At 40.8% G+C, this 9,340-nt stretch overlaps 1 long non-coding RNA gene across 1 annotated transcript in view; it reads left to right on the top strand.

The window, feature by feature from the left end:
- Positions 1–3,384, top strand: part of LOC101901983 (uncharacterized) — a 50,038-nt gene extending 46,654 nt beyond the window's left edge. The window contains exon 4 of the long non-coding RNA XR_009494928.1: positions 1,702–3,384. This is a non-coding gene — a long non-coding RNA (uncharacterized lncRNA). The remainder of the gene's footprint in view (positions 1–1,701) is intronic.
- The last annotated feature ends 5,956 nt before the right edge of the window (positions 3,385–9,340 follow it).

Consider the following 9,340-nt stretch of genomic DNA (forward strand, 5'->3'; position numbering starts at 1 on the left):
AGCTACTATAATGGAGCAAAAGAGTATAATACAGAACAGATAGATTTGCTTGAGTGAAAGGAAAAAATAAAGAACAGGTCGGAGATGTAGGGTATTATGTAGGGGATGATCTACCCATGTTGAATGATGAAGTGGCTGAGATCATAAAGTACATGGTAGGAGGAAATCTGCAAAGGGAGAGATTTCTCAAAATACATTTTGACTTTGCTGGAGATCAGCAGCCTTTTTTTTTTTTTTGATGGTAGTGGCTCTCAAATGTCCTTTTCCAAGGACATCATGAGATGCAGCCATATCCATTTGGAATCACTTAAGAGCTGTTTCGTTTTAACGTGGTGGAGACAAATGGTTAACCCTTTGTAGTGGTCATTCTTTGGAATCAGTCAACTAACAATAAGCACCCACCCTCTACCCAACTGCCCCATTCTGATGATCCACAGTGTTAAGACCAGACCAAGCACCCCCAACCCCCTTGCTAGTCTACCATCATTTTCATTTCATATATGGTGCTTCCTTCACTCTGCCTCTCAGCTGCAGTTCACTGTACCAATGATGATTATCTGACCCAATCTGGAACAATCAGAGCACTTTCCCTATAAATATGGAATTGAGGTGAATGAGAAGTAAAGGGAAGAAAACAGAGAGGGAGGAGAAGATTAATTCAATTTCCTTGTGAGGTAGAGTGGTGACCTGCAAACTCAGGAGATGTGCGTAGACTTCTTGCCAGACAGATTGGGCAACAGAGAAAGCCAGGGTGCAGGAACAGAACAATGCGACGGTTACACAGAGAGAAACAGAGAGCCACAGAAGAAATTCAGGCGTGGCTCTTCTGAGACTGAGCATCCCATTATGTTTCTGAGTCCCCTCTGCAGTGTTATAGTCTCCTTGTTTGCTTAATTTAATTCACCTGTATTTAAAAATTATAATTAAAGGAATCTCAACTTGATACACCCTTTTCTCTTATCATCTTAATGCTCTATAGTTTGTTTTCTCATTTTGAACCAGGAGGAAAAAGCAACAAATTCTTCTGGCTTGTGGCCTCTGTATTTTATGGCTGATGGAACGTGAAAATCACATCAACTTTGCTAATTCCCAACTCACCTGATGTGTGGGAGTGTTGTTGGTACTTATGCTTAAGTCAAGAAATATGGTTTAAAACTGAGATAATGATGTGAAAGCATCTAGAATGATGTCTTCCCAGTAGTTAGGTGGTAATTAAGTTCCACTGGATACAAGGAACAGAGTCAAGTTATTATTATTTTAAACAGTGGGGTTTTGGAAGGATATTAATAGACAGAAGGAATCTCAGCTAAGAGCTGAGGCCTGGCTTGGCAACTCTAAGAACTGGATTTTCTTGTTAGCCACTCAGTAGCAGAAATTTGTTGACCTTACACTATTAGGTGACTTGGTTCCTCTTTGTATTTACTGCTTTTGCTGACCTACTTGCTCATGGTCTATTCAGCCCCCTTCTCCCTCCTTCGCTGTTTCTCTTCACTCATTTTGTCTCCTTTCTTGTAGCTTTAGCTTATAACTTCTGAATGTCTGTGACCTTTTTTTTTTTTTTTAATTTAGTGGTAATTTTATTTGTCTTTCCAACTTGACCTGAATTTCAGATTTTTGCTTATTTTTTCTTTTTGGTTTTGCCTTTTTTTTTTTTTTTCTGGCTGCACCATGCACCTCTGAGGATCTTACTTGCCTCACCAGGAATTGAACCCTGTGCCCCCTGCAGTGGAAGCCGGGCGTCATAACCACAGGTGCACCGCCCTTTTATAGCCCTGACTACGATTTATTGGAAGGACTGATGCTGAAGCTGAAACTCCAATACTTTGGCCACCTGATGTGAAGAACTGACTCATTTGCAAAGACCCTGAGGCTGGGAAAGATTGAAGGCGGGAGAAGAGGATGACAGAGGATGAGATGGTTGGATGGCATCACCGACTCAATGGACATGAGTTTGAGTAAACTCTGGGAGATGGTGATGGACAGGGAATCCTGGCGTGCTGCAGTCCATGGGGTCGCAAAGAGTTGGACACGACTGAGCAACTGAACTGAACTGAACCATTTCTTATCTGGGTGGTTTTTTTTCCCCCACCTACACCTGGCTGATTGTTCTTCTTTTTTTCCCCTTCTACATTGTGGAAAGGAATCTGATTTAGCTAGTTAATCTTGGTTTCAGAGGAGCTCTTATATTACTGTCCTCATAGCACCTTGCTTTTTATGAGTCTCTATGTTAGCTGTCCGAAGTCCGAAGTCCAAGCTGAATGGTAATAGGGATGACGGGTGTGAACGGAAGAGCCGCAAGGGCTCATGGTAGGTCATGGCGGCCCAGAGCTGCCTCCTCAGGAGAAACCGTGGACAGAATTCACTTGATTAATACAGCTCTCAATAAGCCTTTTCTTTCTTTCTTTCCTTTTCTTTCCAGCATAGTGACCTGGGGAGATACCTTTTCTAGAAATGTTCTGTCTTTCATATTGGTATGGGGGCTTATATATATGCAAGATGACTTGTGGTTTTTTCATTGTTTTGTGCAACACTTTCTGAAAGTGTGGTCAGTGGACTTAGGGAGATCTCCAGATCCTCTCTGGAGTCTGTGGGGTCAAAATTACCTTTATTATAGTGCTAAGATGGTACAATCTTATTTATGGTTGACATCTGCACCAGTAGTGGAAAGCAATGGTGGTTAAAATTGCTGGCATCTCAGTGTGACTCAAGGCAGCAGTCACAAATTGTACTAGAAGTCATTGTTTTCTTATTGTCATGCACACGCAGTGAAAACCAAACCCCCTCCCCCCACCCCAGCCCAACACAAAGCCAGTTTCCTTTAAGAATGTCCTTCATGGAGCAATAAAATAATGTATATTATTAAATCTTGACACTTGGTTAAACATTTATTCTATGTTTAAAAAATGGGAAAGATGCATGAAGCATTTCTGTTGCACACAGAAGAATAGAGTAGTTGTCTTGAGTAAAAGCAGTTGTGTGGCTGTTTGAGACTGAAGCTGAACTAGCTGCTTTTCTTATGGGACATCATTTTCACTTGGAAAAAAATGATAGAAAAACTATGGTTATTCACACTTGGGCACTTGGCAGATATTTCACTACAAATGCATGAAATGAAACTGTCACTTCATGGAAAACAATTGACAGTGTTTGTTGCCAATGAGAAAAATAGGAGTGAAAATAAGAATTTGAGGAAGCTTGTAGCCTGATAGTTTTCCAACCCTTAAGGACTTTACTAATGAGATTGGTGGTGATATTAGTGAATGGAATTTTTGTTTCTATATAATGAACTATGTTAACATTTTGAAGATCTGCCTAACTCAGTGAAGCAATCCTTTCCAAATGACCAATGTTTCATGCTCAATAAAAGATCCAATCAAAATGCAAGCTAGACCAGTGGATTTTATCGTGATTGAGTTTAAAAGCTCATTTTGTGGTTTCAGATTCCACATTATAACTAACCTTTAGGAAACGGCCGCTCATTGAGTTTTAGTGTAGCATCAATGAAAAATATTGACAACTATCTAAAAGGTTTATTAAAATGTGTGTATTCCTCTCTTTTCTAATAACATATCTGTGTTGGGCCAGATTTTCTTCATATACTTAAAATAACATATGATAATGGAATGAATATTTGAGGAGATATGAGAAGTCTTCGAGGAATCCAGACATTAAGAAAACTGCCAAAATGTAAAACAACACCTCCTTTTTTGCACTAACTGGTTTTTGTTTTGTAAAAATGCTTTCTAAAAATGGCATTTAGGCTAATAAGTAGTAGGATTATTATTGTTATTTATGATAGAATTTACAAGTGAAAATTTAAAGAATATTTCAGTTCTAATTTCTAATGCTGTAAGTATTTATCGATATAATCCATATAAACTAAAGTTCTTCAAGGTCCTCAGAGAGGTTGAGTGTGAAGCAGTTGTGTGCAGGCTGGCTGGCACTGGCTCCCAGCAGCCAAGGTGAGCATCTCTTTTCAACTCTGAGTTCAGTAGCATCATATTGATGACTTAAAATTAGACACGGGGAACGTATTTATAAACAGAAATCAGGAAATACATAGAGATTAAAAAAATGTTTATTAAACATTTACCAGTACACTACTCTGTAAAGAACTCCTGAGATCAAAAAATGGGCAAGCTACTGGTCTAGTGGCGACCTCCCTCTCTCTCCTCTGTCATCTTTCCACAGGAATCTTCTTGAATTATTCTTTCTCTCGTTCAATAAATAATCACAGATTGTCTCTATTTTCTAGACAATATGTTGGGAAAGAGAGAGGTCAAGATGAGTAGCAAGTTCTCCATTTAGCTGGGATATTAGGAATCAATCACAAAATTCTGTGATGATTTGTTGTTAATAACAGTAAAATGGGAGAAAAATTTCCAACCTGGAGTGGAGGATGGGAGCAAGTGAAGGAATCCTGGGAAGGTGTCTATATCAGTCAGTATCCTGTCAGGAGATAGAAATTGCACCAACATTTAACACAAGGAATTGTTAACCAGGTACAAAGTTGATAGCTAGGTAACAGAAAAGGCAAAAGGAAATTGCTAAATTGTTTGGGAAGCGCAATGGGAGACAGCTACTAGGTTGGTGAAATAAAGAGAAGAGGTTGGAACTATTAAAACTTAGAAAATTGGGTGGGGGCCCATGAAGCTGAAATTGAGAGACTCAGAGCTTGGGGCCTGCTCAGTTGGTGCCAGTGTCTCTGAGTTTGGAACAGGAGCCCTTTAGGCTGGGAGCCAAATCTCTGAGAAGGAGGTACCTGCTGACTAGTGCCATTGTCTCTAAAGTGGAACAACCTGAGGATGGTGTTTACCAGTACAGGAAAAACAGCCGGCTGAGTTAAGCTGCTACTATGGAGGAAAAAGAGTTATGCTCCTAGGGTAAAGAAATGATGTTAGAGCACAGTTCAAAGGCACAGAAAGCAGACAGAAAACACATGCAGAAAGTCAGTTCATTATCCTCCAGCCTTGCAGTGTCCTTCTAGAGCACCCGTGGTGGTGCCTAACAGGAAGCCAGCTGCAAAGCACAAATGTGATTTGGGGAGTTCCTGTTCCAGCATCATTAAGCAGAGTATAGAAGCGTGCACTTGCAGCTACAGTATAATGGCTTAGTAACTGCTGCACTGTGCTTCCTGGCCAGTCGGCATCCATAATGACCCAACTACATGTATACATCTTCTATATTTCCACCCAACAAGATTCTATATTTCCACGAAAAAGAGCTCTATATTTCCACCCAAAAAGATTCAATTCCTATATATAAATGAAGACACATTTTCCTTCTCGCTCACAATCATTGAAACAACTACCCACCTCTGGACTGTGTCAAACTCAGCCATTGCCTTGCCTGAATAGTCTTTTGTTGTGGTTTAGTGTTGCTAGGTCATGTCTCTTTTGCTACCCCATGGACTGTAGCCCCCCAGGCTTCTCTGTCCATGGGATTTCCCAGGCAAGAGTACTGAGGTGGGTTGTCATTTCCTTCTCCAGAGGATCTTCCTGACCCAGGGATTGAACCCACATCTCTTGCATTGGCAGGCAGATTCTTTACCACTGAACTACCAGGGAAGCCAGAATATTCTTCTATTGAAGACTAAATTGTAAAGCTAATCTCCAGCAAAACTTGTGTAAAATAATAAGTGGGAGAAGGAGAGAGAATAAAATCACCTGTCTTTAACTGTATACATACACAAACACAATTCACAATAAGCAAGGAAGAGAATCTACAAAGCTGCCATAGTCTTTGTTTCTATAACTGGTCATAAGGCCATAATTGATATTTATTATTTCTCTCTTCCTTTCTAGTTTTCATTTGTCCTCAGGTGGGACCTCAGCTGATAAGGATTCTTTGGGAGTGTAATCTAAACTTTTAATACTGAAGCATCTGACTGTTCAGCGGTCCTGACTTTATATTACAGCTGTAGTTTTCCATTGTATTTCGTTATTGTACATGGAAGCATTAAGAGGCTCCTCAGAGAACCCCCTTGGGTTCAACATGTAGTCCTCCCAGCCCCCAGTGTATGGCAGCAACTCAATTTTTCCTCAGTAACCTGGCTCAGTCATTTCAGTAGTATAAATTGCACAGCCAGTAGTACAAAAAGCCCCAAAGGGTCAGATGTCAGTTTCAGCTTCGAATTCAATGGAGCCAGTGTTGTAAGTCCTGGCAAAAATATTCTGCCCTTTGGCACCAAAACCTCTACATCGACAGAACTGAAAATTGCAAGAATGGAGACAAAAACCTCTGTAAGTGGTCATTAAGTGTAATATTGAGGGGATCCAGTTACTTCTCCTCCTTGATCCCTGAAGACATTATTTTGGTTACTGAAGCGGGGTGGGTAGCACCTGGTTGTGGATTCAAAGAGCATTTTCATCTTGTAAGCTAGAACCCCATCCTTCACCTGGCATTTTGAGTCCAGGAGGCTACTCTACTCTTCTATTCAGCTGACTGCTTCTGGGTGATGGGCTGTATGATGAGTGGTGAATTGCCTGCTGCACCTCTTTGGCTGTGAAATGAGTACTTTGACCAGAGTGATGCTGTGTGGTAGCCGACTCATCCCCTGGAGTGTGGAGCTTTATTGAGGACTCAGTGTTGGTCTTAGGCTTCCCCGAAAGCTCAGTGGGTAAAGAATCTGACTGCAATGCAGGAGACACAAGTTTGATCCCTAGATTAGGAAGATCCCCTGGAAGAGGGCATGGAAACCCACTCCAGTATTCTAGCCTGGGAAATCCCATGGGCAGAGGAGCCTGGTGGGCTACAGTCCATGGGGTCACAAAGAGTCAGACATGACTTAGAGACTAAACAATGACAACATAATTGCTTTACAATGTAGTGTTAGTTTCTGCTTTACAACAGTATGAATCAGCTATATGTATACATATATTCCCTCCCTCTTGAGTCTCCCTCTCATCCCCCCATCCTACCCCTCTAAGTCATCACAGAGCACCAAGCTGAGCTCCCTGTACTATACAGCAGCTTCCCATTAGCTATCTATTTGACACACGGTAGTATATATGTGTTGATGCTACTCTCTGTTCTTACCACCCTTTTCTTCTCCCTCTGAGTCCACAAGTTCATTCTTTATGTCTGCACCTCTATTCCTGCCCTGCAAATATGTTCATTAGTACCATTTTTGTAGATTATGTATGTGTTAATATGCAATATTTGCATTTCTCCTTCTGACTTACTTCATTCTGTATGATAGACTCTCAGTTCATCTACCTCATTACAACTGATCCAATTTCATTCCTTTTTCTGGCTGAATAATATTTGTGTGGCAAATAGATGGGAAAACAGTAGAAACAGTGACAGACTTTATTTTCTTGGGCTCCAAAATCACTGTGGACAGTGACTGCAGCCATGAAATTAAAAGACACTTGCTCCTTGGGAGAAAAGCTATGACAAACCTAGACAGCATATTAAAAAGCATGAACATTATTTTGCTGACAAAGGTCGTATAGTCAAAGCTGTGGTTTTTCCAGTAGTCATGTATGGATGTGAGAGATGGACCATAAAGAAAGCTGAGTCCCAAAGAATTTGTGCTTTTGAACTATGGTGTTGGAGAAGGCTCTTGAGAGTCCCTTGAACTGCAAGGAGATTAAATCAGTCAATCCTAAAGGAAATCAATCCTGAATATTCATTGGAAGGACTGATGCTGAAGCTGAAGCTCCAGTACTTTGGCCACCTGATGCAAAGAGCTGACTCATTAGTAAAGACCCTGATGCTGGGAAAGATTGAAAGCAGGAGGAAAAGGGAATGACAGAGGATGAGATGGTTGGATGGCATCACTGACTCAGTGGATGTGAGTTTGAGCAAACTCTGGGAAATGGTGAAGGACGGGGAAGCCCGGCGTGCTACAATCCATACATACAGTCACAACATACGATTTGACTCATAGGAATCTCACATAGGTCCCTGAATTTTCCTGAGGTTTTACCTATTCTCTGGTTCACACCCCTGTTTTTTGTTAAATCGTTGCTGGTAGTGCTCAGCTCTGAGGTCCCATCAGATATGAGGTATTGCTTTGGTTTACAATCCTGGTAAAGACAGGAATTTCCAGGGCCTTTCACATGACCTGGGCTTAGACAGTAAATAATCCGCCTACAATGCAGGAGGCCCAGGTTCGTTTCCTGGGTTGGGACGATCCCCTGGAGAAGGGCATGGCAACCCACTCCAGTATTCTTGCCTGAAGAGTCCCATGGGCAGACGAACCAGGCAGGCTATACAGTCCATGGGGCTGTATAGTCAGACTCTGAGCAACTAACACTTTTCACTTGACCTATTTTTACCATGACAGTCCTCAATGGGCAGAGATTCAATGAGACTACTGTAGAGTATATAGCAGAGTTATTTCACATGAGTTAGGAAAGAGCTGGGTTATGTATCTACCCACTCAGTCATTGGTTGAGGGCTGTTCTCACATACAGGCAGAGCTGACTTTGGAGGCCAGAGAAAATGAACAGGGCACCTGCAGTGTATGCTACAAAGTTATTTTGTTTGTTTGTTTGTTTGAAATTATTTAATTGATTTACTTTCTAAAAAAGTTAGTTGAATTATAATGTTGTGTTTGTTTCAGGTGTATAGCAAAGTGATTTAGTTATACATAGATACACACACACATATATATATGTAAACAATATAGAAATATATACTCATACACATATATATTCTTTTTCAGTTGTTTTTCCCTTATAGTTCCCAGTGTTATACACTGAGTCCTTGTTGGTTATCTGTTTTATATATAGCAGTGTTGCAAGAAAGTTATTTGAATGGAAGTTTCTGAGTTCTGCTTTGAATGTGTTGAGAAGATAATGACGTTCAGTAGACTGTAGAATTAGTGACTCTGAAATTCAGCAAAGAAGATCTAGCCCCTCCTCTGTACCCCTATGGCCCTGTGCTCACCTCTGTCACAGTATTTACTATGTTTCATTTGAGTGACCTATTTATGTACTTGCCTTTTGACCAACCTGTAAAGGTCTGTGTCTTTTTTTTCTCTTTTCTTCATTGTTCATTGTGGTTGGCACAGAGTAGTTGTTCATCAAGTGTTTATTGGGCCAAAGTAAATGTTTTTCTCCTTATCAATGTTTTTGTGTGTGTTTTTTTTTTTTTTAAGCTATCAGGTATGGTGAGAGCTGACATCTAACTCAGAGAGCAACCCCTATATTTTCTATACTGGCCCCATGCCTAACATCCCAAATAAGCTCTCTGTGGGCAGGAGGGAAAACCTTCTTTCTCCTCATATTGGACAGGTCAGAATTTATAATTAATTTATAGTGTGCATCATGTATGCTCAGTCACTCAGTCATATCCTACTCTTTGCCACCCCACGGTCTGTAGCCTGCTA

Source organism: Bos taurus, chromosome 6 (genome assembly GCF_002263795.3).
Source record: "Bos taurus isolate L1 Dominette 01449 registration number 42190680 breed Hereford chromosome 6, ARS-UCD2.0, whole genome shotgun sequence".
Taxonomy (NCBI): domain Eukaryota; kingdom Metazoa; phylum Chordata; class Mammalia; order Artiodactyla; family Bovidae; genus Bos; species Bos taurus.